General features: G+C 40.2%; 1 pseudogene across 2 annotated transcripts; it reads right to left on the bottom strand.

The window, feature by feature from the left end:
* Positions 1-16,454: 16,454 nt before the first annotated feature.
* LOC147611483 (pentatricopeptide repeat-containing protein At3g12770 pseudogene) lies at positions 16,455-20,512 on the bottom strand (annotated as a pseudogene). Of its 2 annotated transcripts, XR_015263761.1 has the most exons (3): positions 17,477-20,512; positions 16,997-17,091; positions 16,455-16,777 (listed from the first exon to the last, which is right to left on the bottom strand). The product of XR_015263761.1 is annotated as a pentatricopeptide repeat-containing protein At3g12770 pseudogene, transcript variant X1 (transcript). The 2 variants fall into 2 exon arrangements; XR_015263762.1 differs by lacking the exon at positions 16,455-16,777 and having other exon boundaries at positions 16,875-17,091.
* Between the last annotated feature and the right edge of the window lie 1,339 nt (positions 20,513-21,851).

Here is a 21,851-nt window from a genome sequence, read left to right as displayed (position 1 = left end):
TATATTGTTACCTTGATCTCTACTCCAATAATTAGTATCAGAGTAGGTTCTCTTGGCTCTCGTCCCTTTGACATCTTCTCCTTAAGTTGCTCTTTTAATTGTCTCAGATTGAGCTATCCTCTTAGGTGGATAAGGTATACCTTTTGTAGTGTGCTATTAACTACATTAATTTGTTAACTACATTAACATTATTTTTTGACTTTTTGAAGTGATTCAAGTGCATTTTAGGGCTTGCCGCATGTCGTAAGGTTTCTCCAAACAGGGCCAAGGAAGTGTCTTTTGAAATGATTTTATTCAATTTTGGGTTTTCTACACTACAATAGTAGCATTTGGTGTGCAAACATCGCATCTTTGAGCTCACCTTCAACAGCATTATTAACATTATTTTTGCATTCCTACTAAGTATCATTTTCACATTCTACACTATGTTATTTTTCATACACTTTGTAGGTTTCCTTCATCACCAGCATTGATCTACTGGAATGCCACCTGAATTATATTCAGTGGGCATTGTCAATACTTGTAGGTAGTTGGGATATTTGTATTTTGTGTCAAAGATTAGTTATTTATAGACTAAAATGGCAGGTAGTGATGTATTTAGGTTGCTTTCCACTGAGGATAAGTGGACCAACTACCGATTGTAGTTATATATGTTACATCATGTATTGGTTGTTGCCAAAGGGCTTTGGAATGTCCAGATTTTTTAAAAATTTTAAATTAAGGTTCTGAGGAGCCAATCAGATTCATCCAAATGTATGGAGGAGATAAATTGAAGAAATAAAGAAAATCCCCCCAAAAATGAGTAAATACTCACATAAGATGAAGAGTGGACTAAGGACCAAAGGAAATACTAAAAAAATGAATTTTTGACACCTCAAGAGTGGGGATTCCCCCTCATGAAGGAGACTCCTATTTCACATGTGTGGTGGAGTTTTAAATTCTCAAATATTGAGATATTTCATCTCTCCTCTCTCCTAATTCAACTCTAGTTTCAAAAAGTAAGCTAAACTGACCCAAAAATGGTCAAAAATTGACCAAACTGATCTGGAAAATTCTAAAATCAGTTTGCTTGGTTAGAAGCTCAGTTTTTCCTATAAATAAAAGCCTCTCCCTTTGTAAAAGCTTAATAGTGTTTTATGCACTGTTACTCTACTCCACAACCCTAGAGCCAAAAACAGTGAATTTATTGATAATTCATTAGTTTTTGACCTTTCCCTCTTCAAAAGAATTGGTGGACACTCTTGTTGCAATCAAACCATCAAGCCAAAGAAAAGCTCACAGAAATTCAAGTAAGCTAGAAATCCTACTTTTTCTTTATTCTTTTTAATGGTTTTCTAAATTTTATTTTCTTTAAAATGAAAAATGATGTTATGCCTTGATGGAAAGGCTTTCCCCCTCTCTTCATTCTTAAATTCAGCCTTTCTTTATCCTAGATATGTAATCAAATTGTTAGAATTAAACTTTTCATATTGTTTCTCTTTTAAAAGTGGAATTTGATTAGTTTAGAATGCTTTAAACCATTTGGGATAATTTTTAAGTAACTTAAGGATAGAAAAAATTGAAAAATGGTCAGCCATACAAAGGAGGTTATGGCAAAATTTTCTTAAATTTTGTGAAATAAGTTTTATCTTTTATTATTCAAAAAGAGTAATCCCCACCCTTTGTGTATTCTAAAAGTGTTATTTTCATTCTAGACATAGAAAAATACATATTAGAAATTTTTTTATTATAAAAGTGTTATTTCCATTAGAATTAATTTTTATGCATAGAAAGATGCATATTGGAGATTTTTTTTAATTCTGAAAGTGATCAAGATTGATTTTTATGCATAAACAGATGCATAAAAGAATTTTTTATTATAAAAGTGTTACTTTCATCAAAATTGGTTTTTATGCATAAATAGATGCATAAAAGAAATTTTTTTAATTCTAAAAGTGTTACTTTCATCCAAATTGATTTTTATGCATAAATAGATGCATAAAAGATTTTTTTTTATTATAAAAGTGTTACTTTCATCAAAATTGATTTTTATGCATAAATAGATGCATAAAAGATTTTTTTTTTAATTCTAAAAGTGTTACTTTCATCAAAATTGATTTTTATGCATAAATAGATGCATAAAAGAATTTTTTTATTATAAAAGTGTTACTTTCATCAAAATTGATTTTTATGCATAAATAGATGCATAAAAGAATTTTTTTATAAAAGTGTTACTTTCATCAAAATTAATTTTTATGCATAAATAGATGTATAAAAGAATTTTTATTATTATAAAAGTGTTACTTTCATCAAAATTGATTTTTATGCATAAATAGATGCATAAAAGAATTTTTTATTATTATAAAAGTGTTACTTTCATCAAAATTGATTTTTATGCATAAATAGATGCATAAAAAGAATTTTTTTAATTATAAAAGTGTTACTTTCATCAAAATTAATTTTTATGCATAAATAGATGCATAAAAGAAATTTTTTATTATAAAAGTGTTACTTTCATCAAATTTAATTTTTATGCATAAATAGATGCATAAAAGAATTTTTTTTATTATAAAAGTGTTATTTTTATCAAAATTGATTTTTATGCATAAAAGGATTTTCTTTTATATAAAAGTGTTATTTCCATAGAAGTTGGATTTTATGCATAAATAGATACATACAGAATTTTTATATCAAAATAAGAGTTCTCTTTAATCCTATGTTTAAATCCCATGAATATTGGTAAATGAATAAGGAAATACTCTGTGAGAGAAAATTCTACTGTTTCATATTCTCTAGGATGGTAATGAGAGAACTCGGAAAAACTATCGAAGTCAAAATTTTAGATAAATGATTAATTTATTCCTCATAGGAATTCATGATTAGTTTTAAATTCAGTTAAGCAAATACTCAATGAATGAAATTCAGTAAAGTAGTAATTGAAATATTACCCTTCGAGAAAGATAGTTCAAGAGAACCTTTCTAGACTCAAACCCTGAATCAGACTATGACCAAGACATAACTCCTTCGTCAGTTTCAAGAAAAGACGATGTGACCAGTTTAGGAAAATTCACTCAAATCACCCACCGAATCTGAAACTAAGTTGAGACCCTTTGATTTTGATTTGAGGATCAAGGTTACAGAATTCAAGGAAATTTGTTTGGAATTCAGACCTGCGAGATCAGAAAGTCTTGGGATATGGATTTAAGATATACTCATTGTATTCAAAAGAAACTCAAAACTGAAAACTTGCATAGAAACCCTGTTGTCTTAAAGGACTGTCTTACGCCAGAATGTTGGAGGCAGCATTTGGTATATGTGTTTTTCTAAGGGAAGCTCGGTTGCAACAGCTGGCAAGGAGTGTTCAAAGGACGGCTCATGCGGCAAAAACCTACCCAAGTCTTGACCTGCGTGGGTATGGTGAAAAATGGTGTGCTTCCGGTACGATGGACGAGGGCCGATGAAGCGGTCCCTGAGTGAAGTGCCAGGACACCTAAGGAGGATCCTGGAGGGTTCTGACCAGGCGATGCACGGGCTCGTGGTGCTTAGGACACCCATGCGTATGTCGTGGAAGATATATATATGTATGATGACGAGAAAATTATTGTAATCTGTTTTATTGGATCTGGTTGTTGCTGACCTGATGGTCTCAAACGGAGAGTCCAAAGTGATACTGTTTTGTGAGAAAAAAAGATTGATTGGAAATTTTGAGTTATGACATCTGTAACCAATAATTGTTTATCAATGGATTGTTTTTAAAAGTTAAAGTTTAAAGAGGAGTGTGTGCGTATCTGTATTCTAAAGTAAAAGTTAAGAAAGGCATTCAATTATGGGTGGGTGAGTACTTGTCTGGTTCTACTAATTCCAGTGGTTGGGCGGTGGCTAACCGGATGGGGTAGGCTGGAATCAGTAGAGTTTTAATAATAAAATTGATTAATAGGAATACGCTTATAACTCGAGTAGTTAAATAAAAGCCTGAAGACCTTTCTAATGAATAGATCAACGACTGTGCCTGATTTAATTAGGAAAAAAGCATTGATTCCTTCAAGATAAGTCTGTAGTAATAGTTTCCTTTCTATCTGGTTTATTCAGATGAAGGTTAGTTCAGTATCTTAACCTCGTTAGAAAAATTCGTTTAAGAAATTAAATGGTGGAATTGTCCCCATTTTTCGGGCATGGGAAATTTTCCCGGTTTTGGTTTTCGGAATGACCACCAGCTTAGTCTCGTGCCCGGACATTCGAGGGTGAGGCCCCGAGTGGGAAACCCTACCCCGTGCAAGAGGGACTGCTGCCAGCTACTACCGGGAATCCAGTGTGCAGAGGGGGCAATTGGGATCCCACAGAGCGGCATCTTGTCCGCCGTTTGTTGTGGGATAGCAAAATGCTGAAATTCTTGGCACCTTTTGACAAATTCTATGGCGTCTCGGATAACGTAGGCCACCATAATCCTGCTTGAAGCACTTTGTGATCCATGATCTCTTCAGCAAAATGTCTGCCTCCTGCTATCCCTGAATGAGCTTCATCCAATATCGTGAGAACGAACTCATCTTCTCTCACACATCTTCTTAGCACATTATCTTTTCCTAGGTTATATAGTTCTCCCGCAATCAATTGATAAGGTGCAGCAAGCTTGATAAGGTGCAGCAAGCTTGATAAGCTGTTGCATTTTATCTTTGTTCAAAGGTATTTCCTACATAAAACCATGAGCTAGATAATCTGATATTTCCTCGCTCCATTCGAGTATCATGTCCAATTTGAATAAATAAGCATCAGGGAGATCATCTTCAACACCAGTTGTTGCGGTTTCCCATTTGGAATTCTTGACATATGATCGACTAACACATGCCATGTTCCTTTTCTTACCGTGACTGTAAAGTCGAATTCCAACAATAATAGCAACCATCGTGTGATTCTCCCCGTGTTGCATAATATAATCGACATCGCTCGAACACTTTCCTTAAGTAAGCCATATGGTCCGCCCATTGAGAGTGTGCACACAGATCATCAATGAATACCTCCAACCACTTCTGTAAGTAGTCCTTGAAGGTTGTGCACATCAATCGTCATTGCAATGTTGTTGGAGCATTGGTGAGACCGAAGGGCATAACCTTGTTGTATGTAAATGTCTCCCACATTGTATTGAAAGTTGTCTTATGCTGGTCCTTTGGTGCTATGGACACCTGATTGTAGCCAGAGAATCCATCCAAGAAGCTATAAGCTCCTTCACCAGCCACTCTCTCCAAAACATATGTCGTAGTATAGGGTAGTGGTGGATAATGGTCTTTCCTAGTAGCTGCGTTGACCTTTTTAAGATCAACACATACCCTAAGTTTTCCATTCTTTTTTGGCACTATTGCGATTGGTGACAACCAATCCATATGTTCAATTTCATAGATGAAATATGCAGCATGAGCTTGTCAATTTCCTCCTTTACAATCGCCGCATACTTAGGATTCATCTGGTATGGTTTCTGCATGGTTGGCCATGACCCTTCTATGATTGGAATCGTATGCTACATTACCTCAGGTGGTACCCCCTTCATCTCCTTATAATTCCAAGCGAAACAGTCCTTAAATTCCTTAAGGAGAGCAACCATCTCATCTTCTTCAGCCAAAGTCAAGTCCTTTTAGCCAAGGTCGAGAAGAAATGGGTGGACTCAACACCTAGAGAGGAAAAAGCATTCTTCACCCGAGGAGAATTCTCACACGAGGACGAGGACGAGGAAGAGGCAGAGGAGGAGGAAGGACCTTCACTTGCCACAACTGTGGGAAGCCAGGACACATGGCAAGAGACTGCTACAACAAACCCAGTGGAGAAGGAACGACATCGGCAAACTTCATGGAGACTCCTAAGGAAGTACAGTTAGATCATCTTTCCTTCCTTCCTGAGAGAGAGAGAGAGAGAGAGAGAGAGAGAGAGAGAGAGAGAGAGAGAGAGAGAGAGAGAGAGAGAGAGAGAGACCCCACAACCCAATGTAACCTGCCCCAACAGAGTAAAACCACCTTTGAGCCACCGATGATGTAGGCCATGTGGTAGATGTATGTGTGAGCACTTTAGTCAAGGTCACGGGCACTTGTAGTAAGCCTTGGACACATAGAGAGAGAAAGAGAGAGAGAGTGTCAAGGACTATGAGTTTAGGGACTTGAGGCACTGGTCACGGGCTACCAAGTAAGAGGGAAACTTGGTATAGGGTCCAGGTGTGCTAGGATTATTCACTTGAGGGGAGGTGTTGAAATATACAAGTGAATGGGTGTGTGCGAGAATAAGTCCAGCAAGAGGCTGTAAAAGAGAATCTGTAAATGAGTGAGAAGCAGAGTGAAAAGGTGAGAGGTATCTACTGGGAGAGAATAAAGGGTAGCATGAGAAGATTTAGGATGTGTGGAGATATTTTGGGAAAAGTGAAGAGGTGGAGAGAATCAAGCAAAAGAGGTGGAGTGAATCAAGGAGAGATCAGTGGAATTAGATACTTGGCATCTTGTGGATGTAAACTCTATAAATTGAGGCATTGGCCTAATGAGAATTTACTGATTTTTGAGTATCCATGCCTACATTAAGCTATCAGTTAATTGCTCACTAATCACGTATTAATCATCATCTAATCTCTTTGTTAATGATGTTGATTCCTACATTTGATCCACCATAGCTCATCACTTTGCTTGCATTTTAACAGTCCCACCATCCAGGATAGCCAGTGCCTGGTACCCGTTATGATGAATCGGGATTGTAGCATTCATGTCATCGCTTTCGTAATAACGCCCCAGTTGATTAACTGGTATCTTAACAACTCGGGTTTTCCTTGTACACCGTGTCTTAAGGTTCTTTCTGCTAGAGGTGGCGGAATATCCTCTATAGTATTGGCTGGCTTTAGTCTGCCTTCTACCCATTCTTTTATGTCCGTCCATAGGGTTGGTGAATTGCATAATAACAGTTTCCCTAATGGCATTTGTACATGCGTGGACAGTACAACCCACGAGACTTCCTATGTCTTTGGGTTCTTTGGAGATTGAGGGTTCTCCCCAGGTGTGTGTCTCGCATTCATCCACCATAGGGAAGGAATGGATGGACTCACCCAGCGCATTTTCCTCAAACATTCTGGACATTGTGTCTACTTTATATCCCTCTTCTGTTTCTTCTGGAATTGGAGTAGGTACGCCCAATTTCCTTTCCCTGATTGGCTCGTTTCATGGATACATTGTATCCCTGACCCGGTTAGCCCTTAGCTTGGCTTAATGAAGCCATTGGCATTCTTCGACTAAGGCTCTGGTGTCTTCGAGCTTTCTTATTTCCTCATCAACATTGGGGTACTCACCGGCTCCTTTAGGAGTTGTTGGTTGTTGCTCCCTTTGCTCCTCTAGGTCCGGCCCTTTGTGGTTGATCCTTTGATCCCCCTCTTCTCTTAATTGGGTGGATCCAGTGTCAATCGTATCTTCTTCGGATCCATCTTGGATTGTGACCCTTGTGTCACCCTTACCCACTTTTTTCGCTCTTCTCCTGCGGCCAGTTCTACAAATAGTCACATCTGCTCGGTTCTTTCCCTTGTCTCCTAATTGAGCTTGGGCTCAATTAGGAGACAAGGGAAAGAACTGAGTAGATGTTAGGACATTAAGTGGTGTGATATTTCTAGGTTGCACACTAATGGTTCGGATGGTGGCTTGGCAGTAGAAGTCGAACCACTTGCGCGGTATGGAAAATCCTTGATCAAATGATCAATACCACATTTAGTACAAGTGAGTACTGGCATGTCATTGGGCATAGCAATCACTTGTTGGGGTTGGTGCGTATGAACCATATTCTTATTTGGGCAGTGATTTGATGCGGCCCTCCCGTAGCCAAAATATTATAGCAGTCCTCTTCTCATGTTCGAGTTCATGTCCTTGCCCTTCCACTGTACCGTGGTTTGAAACACAGGTACTGGCGAGTTATTCTATAGGACATAGAATTCACGCGTGACCTCCGTAGTTTCCTCATAGTACTCTCCGCTAAGTTCTACTTCACATACCACATCAACATCTTTTGATGGCTCTTGAATCAATACTTGGTTGATTTTAGCCTGCGGTGGTTGTGGTGGTAAAACTGGTGGTGGTAGAGGTGAAGTGCCTTGTACTCGGAACATCCCCCTAGGTAAGTAGGAACAGTTGGGTTGTCCTACAGTAGCAGTGATTTGTCCAAGTGGCGCAGGTAAAGCCAATGGACCTCTAAGTATTGGTAGCTATGCAACATTTTGGAATCTTGGATATCTACACATTGAAGTGTCATGATTCTCTAATTTTACATAGTGTGCACAATAGAGTAATGGCCTTGCTCTTAATTGTGGACATTCGGTGCTGGTGTGATTCAATCTGCACATAGAGCACCACATCAATTCCCTGCAAGGGTAAAGATGGTTATGCCCATGCCCAGATGTTTCTCTTCCCTCCTTTACTTTCAATTTCTCTAGTATAGCGTTACTGAGCTCGTCCACAGTCATGTTTTCGACTTTCTTGCTCTGAGTTCCAATTTCTTGGTGACTCGAGACACGAGAAGTCGTAGTTGCTAAAGATGTTCTGATATCTTCTGGTTGCGGCAATTCTAGCATATTATCTTCATATTCAATTGCCAGTTTGCAACATGCATCAACAGTAATAGTTGGTCAGGCTAGTACCAGTCTAACCCCTCTCCAGAAGCAAGGCAATAACTGATCGTCAGTTAACCTCTCCCATAGTTTTCACCTTGAATTTAAGTGCTTAAGTCGAGACACATAGTCTCTCATCGACTCCACTTCTTTTTGTTTGATATTATGCAACTGTGCCACAGGGCTCCATTTGTCACCACTTCTGGCAAAGCTGGGTATAAACACATTCTTGAGTCATGTGAAGTTAACCTTATCCTCGGGCTTGAGGGTGGTGTGAACCACTGATGCGCTTTCCCTTCCAGGGTCAGTGAGAATGCATGAATCATAGGTTTCACATGTGGATTCAAAAATCTCTACACATTGGATAGGATCTCTGTCTCGAGAGAATTTTTGGACGAGTTTGGAAATGATATGTGGCTTCATCTGGGAGGGTTGAGATTCTAGAGCAGTGCCTAGTTCTCTGACCATTCCTCGGCCCATCTCTGCCACCATATTTAGCAGATCTGTCCTTGTGGCTATATTGACTGACGTTAATGGTTGGATCCACATCCTTGGTCTTTTCAGGATTTCTCCCCCCCTTCCTAGACCTCGTCCTCTTCTTGTATTGGCTCTTCTAGGTTTCTCCGGTCCATGGGATGGTCCGACCACTATACCTTGGAGTGGCTCATCATTAGTTGCCTCTATACGCCTTTGCAGAATTAAAAGTTCCATGTCTTGTAGGAACGAAGGATGATTGATCATCTGCTCAATATCTCTTTTGGGCTCCTCATTTTTGGACCGAGCCCAGCGCTAGTTGATGAACCCATGCCCACAGATTGCACTTCTTCGTCATTGACTAGTTTCAAGACCAAAAAATCCTCGGGCGATATCAATGATACCACTCGACCTAGTTGGGGAGGGTGGTTTCTCCTCTTCCCCAAACCCAAAGTACCTAAGCCCTTCTTCCATGGATTCTTCACTACTAGTTTCAACGGTGGTCAGGTTCCTTAAGACACTCAGGTGAGTGCTTGCTAAATGACCTGAACCCACACTTTTTTGATAGGAAGATCTTGCGTGATTCGATGCACTATCGTCAGGTGTAAGATCGTCTCCGATGAGCTTTCCAGATCTTAAGTGCATGTATGTATGATTTGATAAGCTATTTTGATGACCCAATTTAATTTTGATCCAATTCTATCGATTTGTTTCTGAGATCGTGAGATTACAAAGAATAGTTCACGGCGTCGTAAAGTGTCAGAAAACAGTTCACGTCATGTTTTTCTGCACTTTCACATGTTCAAAAAATTTTGCTCTTAGGGTCAGAATCCCTTGTCCTTGTTGTAGGCTTCCCTTCTTTACCGAGACCTTCGTAGCCTTAGCCTGATTGTGCGTTGGATTGGACTAAATCGTGAGTTTGTAGGAAAAGTTCACGTTCTGAACAAAAAAGGGTTCATGCCGTGAAGGTCTTCTAAATGGCTCACATCCTGAACAAATTGGTTCACGCCATGAAGAGTTCTAAAAAATTTCACAGCGTGAATAAATTTCTAAACTTTCACGATTCTAAATCTTGTCAGACCTCGTGGCATCAGAGGCGTCAGGATAAGGTTACCTATTTTTGGCAAGGCAATTCGGTGATTTGTGGCGTTAATTGCTGCGCTGGTGTCGGGAGTATTCCCGGTGTGAAGTTGCAGAAAACGGTTCACGGTGTGAACGTTTTTTTGTAGTTTCATGTGGAAACTTCCCACGTCAACTATTATGATTTTGGGTGCAAAATACTTATCCAATGGTTCCCAAAATGATTGTGCCACGTCTAAGGAGTGGAATACAAGTTTGCGACACAGTCAATGGCTCCTTATTTTCTTGATTTTTAAGAATTTTTTAAAAAGAAGAAAATAGAACACCAACCTGCTCATTCACGTTGATGCTTCCAATGATGCAAATATCAAAGTTAACTAGAAAAAACAGTGAAGCTCTATTCTAAGACCACTCCACCACACACATACACAACAACCACAACCAATTTCACACGATTTCTTACCTCCACACAAATCTTATCCATTCATTTTCTACACAATGCACTACTAGAATACAAGGGCAATCATGAATCTTATGCAATGGGAGCTGAAACTCCAAGATGAAGGAAGAAACAAAGGTGTATCCCCAATAGCGGCACCAAAAATGTTATGGGCTACCACACCTCCAAGAGGGAACTCAATGCATTCACCTAAAGGATGAGCAATAGATCATAACTGTTGTAGGGCACTTACCAATGCTTCGAACTTGAGTCCCTTGAGGCCTCCACACTCACTTGTTAAGCTCCAAACCTCCAAGCTCCACCTCCACGCTATCACCGTAGAGTCGCTCTCGCACCGTCGCTTAAGGCAATCACTCTCTCTCACTCTCCCACACAAGCATAAATCATACAGGCATAGAAGAGGAACAATGCTAGAATGCTCTCTCTCTCAATCCCTCTCAAGACACAAAGAAGAGCTCTCTCTAGCACAAAGGGGATTGTGTCTTTTCATTATGAGAAAATGCCTTATATACATTTGGTCCTTATTCACACTTGGGTGCCCAAAGGCCTTGGGTGGCCAATATCTCATAATGTACAACTTTTATAGTGTCATTTCATGACACTTATTAATTTCTTCAATTGGAGGATCATGTTTGTTAATCCAAAATGGGATTAACACCGTCGCTCAAAAACCATACAAGCAAATCCCCCCATTCTATGATGAATGTAGCCTTCTTATTATCTTGTGGTGCAATGTAGACCTGATTATAGCCACTCAAAAGCCATCCAGGAATCAATGCATTTCATATATCAAGGAAAAAGGGAGCAAATTTGAGATTTTTGCAGCATCTAGTTTCCTATAATCTGCACAAGTCTGATCTTCAAATTATTCCTTAGCATATCACTATGGGTAATATCCATGTGACCTTTTATACTAGATAGATAAATCTAGCTTTGAGTAGCTTGTCGATTTCCTCCTTGATTTGCTTGACATAGTTGGGGTTCATCCTATACCACTACTAACAAATCGGCACTGCACCTTCCTTGAGATTAATCCTATGTTGGTAAAAATTGGGGTCAATACCTTCCATGTCAGTATAACACCATGCAAAGACATCGTTATATTCATTCTCCACATTTATCTTCCAATTGTGCATCACTGACCCTGACATTCCATAGATCATCTTGCAGACCTAGGTTTATCTCCACGAGCTCATCTTCTTGTACTCTAATACGCTTACTGCTCCATTTCTCTTTTAACTTCTCATTTTCCAACCACTTTTTTAGATCATCTATTGAGGACAGGATGGCTATGTTGACGATTGTTCCATTTCTACTAGTTCTTCCATCATGTGATTGTTTGGCTCGGTCTTCTTCTATGAACTTTGTTCATTCCTTATATTTATTATGAGAAGTCTCCTGATTATCCTCTATAGACTTCTTGTCAAGGTGTTGGTGCAGTCTATTGAGCTACTGTTTTTCCCACAACCACCTTGAACAATGTGACTAGATGAGGATTTTCCCTTAGGATCCTCTCTTCCTCATCATTACCTACTCCTTCCATCAAGTTCAATCATTCTGCATGCAATAGTCACACCGTCTGCTTGACAATTGTGTCTCTTCAAACTAAAATCCTTGTCTTCCTTCGTCTTGATAGATGTGTCCCTTTTGGAGTAAAATCCTTGTCTTGGTGTCCCTTTCTCCCAGTCTTGTTTAATCTTGCCATGTCGCAACCAAGAGCATCAGATAGAGCACTATATATTGATTCCATCTTTAGTACCACAAAGGAGACACTCAATTTGCATCCTGCCACCCGTATCTCCTCATTTTTTCGATTATGCCCAAGGGTTCCACTGTCCTCCTCGCCATTCTTATGTTGAATGGTGATGCTTATTAGTCCATCATACCTAGTCACTGGCTGTCTGTTCTAAGATGATATTTACTCCTGATCCTCCATCTAGTAGGACTCCATGTATATCTTGTCCTCAAAGTGTGATTGTCACATGGTGAGACTATCACCTATGGGAGCATGTTGTCTACCTCCAGGACTATTTTTACTTTTGTTTTCCAACATGCTATTGTTGGCTAATATGTCACAGATTCCTCTTCTTTAGACTCACCCATTAACCTAGCTTAGAGCTACTTCTAGTAGTGTTGGGAACTAAGTTCAGCAACACAGTAGCAGTAGTTGGCTCAGTGTTATGTTCAGCTTAATGCTCTTCAATTCATTCTAGAGGTCATACTCTCCTTGTCCTTGCCTTTATCTTCACTACCCGTCTCCAATGGCACTGATGCTTTCGCACCCCGGATGCTTCTTTGTGCAATAGCTTCCAAACTCTCTAGGGTGTCTTCTTCATTTTTTATTGCACTAGGAATTATGAGATGTAGTTCACATCCTCCACAGCCTACCTTGGCCTTTCCTTTATCCTTGCTAGCAACCTCACTTTGTTCTGCACAGAACTTACTTTATCTGCTTTTCCTGCAATGCCTTATGTTTCTTGTACCATTCTTGTGGCCTCGGCCCTTACTCTTACATGGTCTTCCCATGAGACCATTTTACCTTTCTTGTCTGCTAGCTTCTACCGCCTCGTCTTCACTACCATTAACTCCGTCGTGTCTTCCTCCAGCTACACCAATTTACACCTGGTTGGTTGGGTTTCTTTGTATTCTCCTACAATACTTGTTGATATTGTAGGAAAATTTGGCCTTTTTTTTTAATGACATGCACCCTATATTAGTAGTAGACATCCCTCTATAAGGGGTTGTATCTTCCTGTTCCTCGACCTCTATCATAGTATAATAGCCTTGGCAGTGGATTGTCCTCACCGATTTCCACCTGATTCACTGAACGGGGCTCTATTCCATCCATTATATTTGCAGTTTTGTGTTGTGTGATTCCATGCCAGATAGGCTTCTCACGTCGATTGTTGAGCGGTGCACTCTTCCTTGAGGTGCCCTTCCTGCCTGCATATCTTCCATACTAGTACACTCTCCCTCTTAAAATTTGAATCCATCTAGATTTTTGGTGCTCTTTTTGGTAGACTTGGTCATGGCTGTTGCAAGCTCTCTCATCTCTTGGAGTAGTGCCTTGCTCTCTGCACTCACCACACCCTTCTTACCTTGCAAGAGCTCTCATCTCTCAGACTAGTGCCTTGCTCTCTGCAATCACCACACCCTTCTTACCTTTCTTTTTGGTACACTTGGTCATGGTCTCTTATCTCTCAGAGTAGTGCTTTTCTCTCTACACTCACCACACCCTTCTTACCTTTCTTCTTACCAGAACGTATGAGTCAAGGTCCTCTCTTGAGTCATCTACATCCGATTCTTATGTCTTATTGTCGGATGAATCCTTAACCACCATTGCTTCCTTCTTTTTCTTTGACTTGGTTTTCTGGTATATATGTCTTCTTGACCCTCTTAGTTGCCTTGGCCAACTCGTCAAACCCTAAGTCTTCCATATCCACATTGGCAACAATTAACTCTCCGAGCTTTGAATTTAGTCAATTCTTCAAAGGGTATGTTGGCTTCATCCAGTCTCTTCATGAGTGATTTGAACTTTGCTACATGGGCATCGACATCCATGTCTTCTAACTTTCGTTCTCTCATGATGTCTGTAAGCTAACTTCTAGAACATCTTCAAGAACACATCCTCAGCCCCTCATACATGGAGAAGTGGTTGTCAACTATGTGAACCGCTTCATTGGCATATGTCACCAAACCTAGCTATAAACAAGTCTCTTTTAGTTCTTCCAACCCTGGGCCATGGACCCTACTACAGACTTCCATGCTTGCTCAAACTTTTTAACATGGATGTCTTGAACCTTTTCAGGAATGCATGTCGAAGTGGTTATCAACTGTGTGGACCACTTCATTGGCACAATACCAAAGGTGGTTGGAAACTAGTCTCTTTTTGGGTCTTCCAACCTCGGACCACGAACCATGTAGACTTTCCATGCTTGCTCAAACTTTTTAACATGGATGTGTGGATCCTCTTCTTTCTTGCCTTTGTATGTTGGGAACTGTTCATAGCTAAAGTTGTTTACCATTTGGATTTAGTGCTTAGGTTTCACTTCTTGGAATAGTTCTTGAAAACCCAAGTACTTCTACCTCCTCTTGTTCTTGAGCTTCTTCTTGATTCTGCACCCATTCTTGCACTAGTTGCTCCTCTATCTACCGCCAAGATTCTTTTGGAATCAGTCGCTTTCGTATTGACACTTTTTTGCTATTACTTCTACTGCAGCACCCTTCTACTTCTTTTGAAATCAGCGGGCTTTGGTGTTGACACTTTTTTGCTATTACCTCTACTTCAACACCCTGGATGCTCCTCTGGTGGTAGCGGATGTATCCCCCAACAGGATAGCCATAAGTGTCATGGGGGGGGTGTTGGTGGTGGACATTAGTCCTACCACCTTCATGAGGTCTAGCAGTACTTCGAGTAAGGGTGGATCCCACAAATCAACGCTGATTGTAGTAACTTTGCAATTGATGCCAAGGACATAAAGTCCACTACGAGTTTTACATTCAATGTATATAATGGAGTTGTTTTTGAGATTGAGTCAAAACAATCAACAATATCCACTTAGCTCTTATGAGATTGCATCTAAGTCCTTATGTGAAAGCTCTAAAGAAGCTTTATGACTAAAAAGGTTGATGGTGGAGTTTCGCCAACATGATGCGACAATTAAAGTTCACAACATTTTGCCCATGATCCATTTCATCATAAGAGCATTTTGAGGTTCATTACCATTTAATCAAAAAGTAAGATGAAGATCACATTGATTCATGACCAAGATTGTGCGGCAAATGTCTTCACAAAAGCTCTTAGAAAAGAACTCTTTGAAAATAGAAGTCCTCTTAGAGTTAAGATCAAAAGAATTCATTCAAGGGGAAATGAGTAAAGGTAAATGCATTCTCTTCACCTTCTTATGTGATGTGCCTCATACATATGATAAGCCTTGTATGATAGAGGCATGATATATTAGCATTGGATTCATATTGATGTTGATCTTGAGCGTGAATGTGGAGCAAGTTCAACGTTGTCCACTATGCATTTAGGATTGAATGTATGCAACATCTATCATGGCTATTCACAAAGTAATCACATAGATGTCAAGAGTATATTAGCATTAGATGGGGATTATCATGGATGTATTGCCTTTGAATAAAGGCTCCTCGAACAATAGAATATTTGACTATTATTGGATGGTAACTCATGTTGGATATAGATTGCAGTGCTAATATCTCTAGATTGCACCATTGGATCGACTCGAGATAAAATGAAGAGCTGCTTATGTTCAGCATGTTCACTGTTTAGACCTAGGAGATATGAAATATATCAATAGATACCAAGGTTCCTATAAAGCTAGTTGAAGACTACCAGAATTCAGTACACCTACTCAACTTGCGAGCTTCTAGAGCCAAATCTAACTGCTAGATGAAGATGCAATCTTCTGCAAAATTGTTAAACACATAGAGACCTACAACCTTACCGTTGAGATTAACTAAATAATTTTAATGTAGGTGCAATAGTAGTTGGAGCAATCAACTCCTATACATTAACAATAATAGTAGCTAGTTAGGTAGAGTAGGTTCTACATAAAAGATTGAGCTTACTTAGCTTAATTAGTGGAGTAACAGTAGAGTACAAAGTATTGTTTATGATTAAACTCCATCATAGTGCATGTTAGTACATGTATTTCATGATTGATTAGTGAATAAAGCTTAGGTTCTCCATATCTGTTCATTATATCAGTGTATAGCATCATTGCTTTCATTAGTGAACTAAGCTACTCTTCTCCACTCTCGTTCATTATATCATTGTATAGGATCATTGCTTTCATTAGTGAATACATGTTTCACATACTGTGGTTTCAAGTTTTCATTGCTTTCATTGCTGTCATTAGTGAATACATGTTTCACATACTGTGATTTCAAGTTTTATTGTCCACATCATGATCCTGGTCAACACTCCTTTAGCTAGTCAAAAGGTGTCCCAGGACGCTCTGTCTCTGTAGTCTACTACTACTTTGCCTTTAAGGCCTTATAAAATAGCTTACATCCTCACACAGTTCTTTGCTTTTTATTCCCCATGAGAAAAGCATGGCAGCAGTAATTCTCAATGGAACGTCATTGATGAAACAGGAACAAAGCGGTAGATTCAAGAGATCTCACCAAGAGATTCTACCACACAAAGGCACCTAGCAAACAGAAAGAAAACTTTTAACTACATGAAATAATAAGGATCCATAGCCTGTAAGGAGACACACCTCTACACAAAAATTGCAACACCTCAAATGATGTATGTGCCAGTCCATGTGCCTTAAAGGCAGCACAAAGAAAGGGTTCTACCATTTCCATATTTAGATGTAAATACAGCATAAACCGCATAAAAAGGTTTAGATCTGTGGTGCACTCACAAAGGCCTCAACATAAGAGGAGTTGCTGATCTTGGAAACATGAAGACACGTGCGACAAAGTTTGTCATTGGTGACTCAAGCTTAGCCCCTTGATTCTGGTGAAAAACAAAATTAACAGGATTTTAGTATGATGTTGAAAACTGCTAAAATACCTACATTTCAAAGTTTTCATCTTGGTACATAGCATGAGTCATCGGCACTCTGCTTGGGGTGGGGGTTGAAGTACATGTTAAAGATTTGTACTTGTTTTTGAGTGCCATATGAATGGCCACAAAAAACATGTATTAACTCATGAGTCATGAGATGAGACGTCCATCTGAATACGCATCTATGGGAGAAATGCTGGAAGTTTAAGCCCCATTCCCTTCTCCACTCAGAAGCAGGTAATATTCAGAACAAAAAATGCCCCCAACCAGAGTTTGCCAGCTCATACCCCGAAAAATGTGGGCCTGACAAGGAAGAAATTAGGGAACAGCTCACCACATTGATTTCTCATAGCATGAGAGAGAAAGACCATGTCAGTAAAAATCTTTGCAAGAACACAAGCCACCCTTGAAACGATGAACACGGTAGGAGTCTCGTACGATGATCTCCCGTCTTTTGATCTTAGAGACGACCTTTGCCATATTGTGACAGTCATTGCACATTCTCATATTTTTAGTCACAAGCAGTGTTTGCCCTTGTGGCGTATTAAGAAGTCCAAAAGCGATGGCCAGTTTCTCTGCATGCTGACATAACACCGCTTTCTTTTTCCCATCAGAAATGGGTCTCAAGACCACATCTAGTTTGGGCACAAGCCCACTTCCTTCCATGTGTGAACTCAACAATTCCAGCATCCCTGATATTTTCTTGCAGTGGTTGTTACCAGCAACAAACTCATGCACTTTCTTGTTCACTTCTATCCAAGCACTTGCAGGCAGGTTCTTTGCCCCTGCATGTTTCCTTTGCTCCTCTATTCTATGTACATCATTCCACCTTCCCATACTGGAGTAGAGGTTTCCCATCAGGACATAGGGCGCGGCCAGATCTGAACCCATTTGGACAAGCTGATGAAAGCATCTCTGTCCCACTTCTGCCTCCTCATAGGTCTTGCATGCACTCAGCAAAGCTGTCCACATATCTTTAGAGGGTGGACATGGTAAGGTTTCAATGAACTTGCCTGCCTCAGACAATTGTCCCGATCGTGCAAGAAGATCAACCATGCACATAAAATGCCCTACTGTTGGAGAGATGCTGTAATCATCTCTCATCATTTTTAGATACTCTTGACCCTTGAGTACAAGGCTGGCGCGGCTACACGCAGTAAGGAGACATAAGAATGTAATGGCATCCGGTTTCACACCCTCGTTTTGCATGTCCTCGAAAGCTTTTACAGCCAGGTTGCTTTCATCGTTAATGCCATATCCATTTATCATTGCATTCCATAATACAACATTCCGTTCTGACAGCTTGTCAAGAACTTCTCGTGCCTCTGTAAGGTGGCCACATTTTGCATACATGTCCACCAAGGAACTACCAATATGAAGATTATTTTCAAGTCCCTTTTGGGAAATCTCCCTGTGTAGTTCTTGACCCTTGGCTATAGCTCCAATGCTACCACATGTTTTCAAAACACAAGCAAATATGGCAGCATCCAAGGAAACATCCTCCAGCTGTAACTGTTCAAAACAGTTCAGTGCTTCCTGACCAGCTCCATGTTCAGCATAGCCTGCAATTAGGGCGGTCCATGAAGCAAAATCTCGAACCAGCAACTTATCGAAGACTCTCTGAGCCTCTGTAGGAGAACCACATTTGGCATACATATCAACCAAAATGTTACCAGCAAAAGGGTTTCTGTCAGTTCCCCCTTTTGCAGACTCCATGTGTATTTCTCGGCCCTTTCCTATCGCGCCTACACTACGACAAGCTTTGAGGATGCAAATAAATGTGATAGTGTCTGGAGAGACATTATCCAACCTCATCTGTTCGAGGCATTTCATGGCTTCCTGACTGGGTCCATATTCGGCATATCCCGCAATTAGAGCATTCCATGACACAGCATTTCGAACTGACAGTTTGTCAATAACTTCTCTTGCCTCAGAAAGTAAGCCGCATTTGGCATACATGTCCACTAGGGCACTGCCTACATAAAGGCATCTCTCATGACCCATCTGTGCTATTTGATCATGAATTTCTTGGCATTTATCTGGATCTTTCAATCCAGCACAAGCTTTAAGTAGGGCCACAAGAGTGTAGCTGCTAGGATGCACTCTTTCTTCCTGCATTTCATGGTACAGATCAAAAGCATGCTGCCATTTTTCACACTGAGTGTACCCTAGTATAAGAGAGGTCCAGGAGTAGACGTTATGGAAAGGCAACCTCTTGAAAACCTCCTGGGCAGCTGGTAGGCTTCCACATTCCGCAAACATCGGGACAATGTAGTTTCCCACATCTTCATGGGATTCCAGACCAATATTGCACATGTGTGCATGCACACGTTTGGCAAGGGCCAAATCTTTTTGTTCCCTGCACTGCTGCAAGATGCTTATCAAGCCATCCACTGAAGGGAGCTCGGCCACGTGGTTTAGATGTCTGTATATAAAGGTTTCCTCTATGCTGAGCATGCCCAAAGTATTGCCTTTTTGAAAACCGTGTGCTTTTAATTCATCCCTTTGTATTTTAGACCTGAAAATGAAGTTGCACATGTGACTGGATTAGCTCCTTGGTAAAAGTTTAACAATGCAATGATGCCCTCGCCCGGCAATAGGACCTGCAACTTAAACCCAGCGTTTCTGCTGCAAGGGGGGAGGGGGGTGTGTAAATCTCACCATTAAAAAAAAAAAAAACAATGCATGTACCCTGCTTGGCATTTCTACTGCATGATTTGCCAGGAATCAAAACCCATGACCCGTGCCCATGGTGGCTCCTCTAGCCAAGGTTTGAGAAAGCATTTAGCTGCTTGGCATTTTGACCACATTCTTTTCATTCATTTCATTAACCAGACCCAGACGCGGACCTTGCTAGCTGCATAGTGTATGCATATGGATCACCCATGGCCTATGCATAGTGTATGCATATGGTCTATGCATAGGCTATGCATAAGGTCTATGTATAAGCTGTACAAAAGGTCTATGTAGACCTGGCCATCATTCATTTCATATCCTGAAGCCCAGCCCTGACGCCAGAATCAAGCAACCATTTCCATCCCTTGTAGCCAGACCACGCTAACTCTTATATCAATCTTTCAAAGTACTCGGTGCTGCTTGTATGGCATTCCCACGGCATGCTTTGCTTCATCAAACACTTCCCATGGTTTCATTATGCTGGTTGCTTCCACCACATGAATTGCATAACGCGAACACCAAACTATTCCACAATGCCCGTTGCTGCTTGGCGTGTCCACCGCGTGCTTTACCAAGCCCTGCCCAACGTTACAAGATGCCTGGTGCTGCTTGGCGTGTCCACCACATGCTTTGACCTCGCACCTCTTGCTAGCATCTTATGATTGTCGCTTGCTTGGTCGACTCCCCAACAACAAGCCCCTTCACTAAAAGCTTTGGAGTATGAACATTTTGTGGGCATTGACAAGAGCGATATAGCATTGGCGGGTGATTGGGTACACGACCACATAACTTTTTTGCAGATCGAACTCGGGCCTTTTGTGTGGGCATTAGCAAGAGTGATGCATTAACAAGTCCACACAAATTATGAACTTTTTGGCAATTACCTAGGTCCTACACGTATCCCTCTGCCTATTTGGGAAAAAATAGGTGCGTCCCTTTGGCTAACCACTTCGTTATTGTGTGAAATCACGCCTTCTATAGATTTTGCACCAGCAATAGATGGTTGAAATTCACAAAAAGGGAGAGAGGGAGAGATCCTAAGATCTCCTCTACTCATTTTCATTGGCTGGGAATCTCCTATCGCCCTCCCAAATTTTAGCAACAAGTTGTGTAGTGTAAAGATGCTAAGATCGCATGCATGTGGGTTGTGTCCTATTTGGCAAAACATGATTTGTGTTTGTTCGGCCTCAATGACTTTATACCCCCTAGCACTAATGGCTACAAATGGGCTTGCTATCTCACCAACACTCCCTAGTCATGTTCAAAAGTTGTATAGTGTAAGGGGTCTACACTAGTATAATTCAAGGACCACTATTGTGGCACATATTACTATATTACTATTGTGCAACTTCTTTATTGGTTAAAGCTATATTCTACCCAACCTATTCTCACTAAATTGAAGTAGCTAGAAGCATACTACCAAAAATAAGTACATATTTGGTTTCAGTACATGGTGTGCTATCAAAAGTTCTCATTCCATTTGGTTTCAGTACTTGGTGTGTTATCGAAAGTTCTCATTCCATTTTCCTTGCGTGTCCCTGACCTCACCCCGCTACCGTATTAAGGCTCCAAGAGTAAAGCTAACAACCTTGGCCATCACATGATGCTACCAAAATTGATTGGTGAATCCTCAATATGCATTTTATAACAGAGATGTGGGTTATAGATATTTCTCTTCCCAATAAACAAAACGAATCCATGCCTTTTTGAAGATACAAATTTGATAATTATCACTTGTGAGTGATTAAGGAAATTTTGGTGCTTATCATGTTGAGTGTAGGGAAATGTAGTTATGCTGATTACTGACCGAATCTGATAGAGGATATTGAGCAGACGTGCTAGTCGGCGCAACAGCTAACAACTAACATGCAGATAGTGTAATTGTCGGCTAGTTCAATCGCCCGATTGGACTAGTCCATTTGTCGATTCTCACAAGCATTCAATTGCTTAAAACGTACATTCGTCATACGACCGATTGGGTATACAAGAAACTACATAAGTCTAATCGTTTCAAGACTACAAATCCTACACAA

Source organism: Cibotium barometz, chromosome 47 (genome assembly GCF_041138505.1).
Source record: "Cibotium barometz isolate CiBa-2024 chromosome 47, ASM4113850v1, whole genome shotgun sequence".
Taxonomy (NCBI): Eukaryota; Viridiplantae; Streptophyta; class Polypodiopsida; order Cyatheales; family Cibotiaceae; genus Cibotium; species Cibotium barometz.
This window is presented reverse-complemented; position numbering and strand designations above follow the sequence as displayed.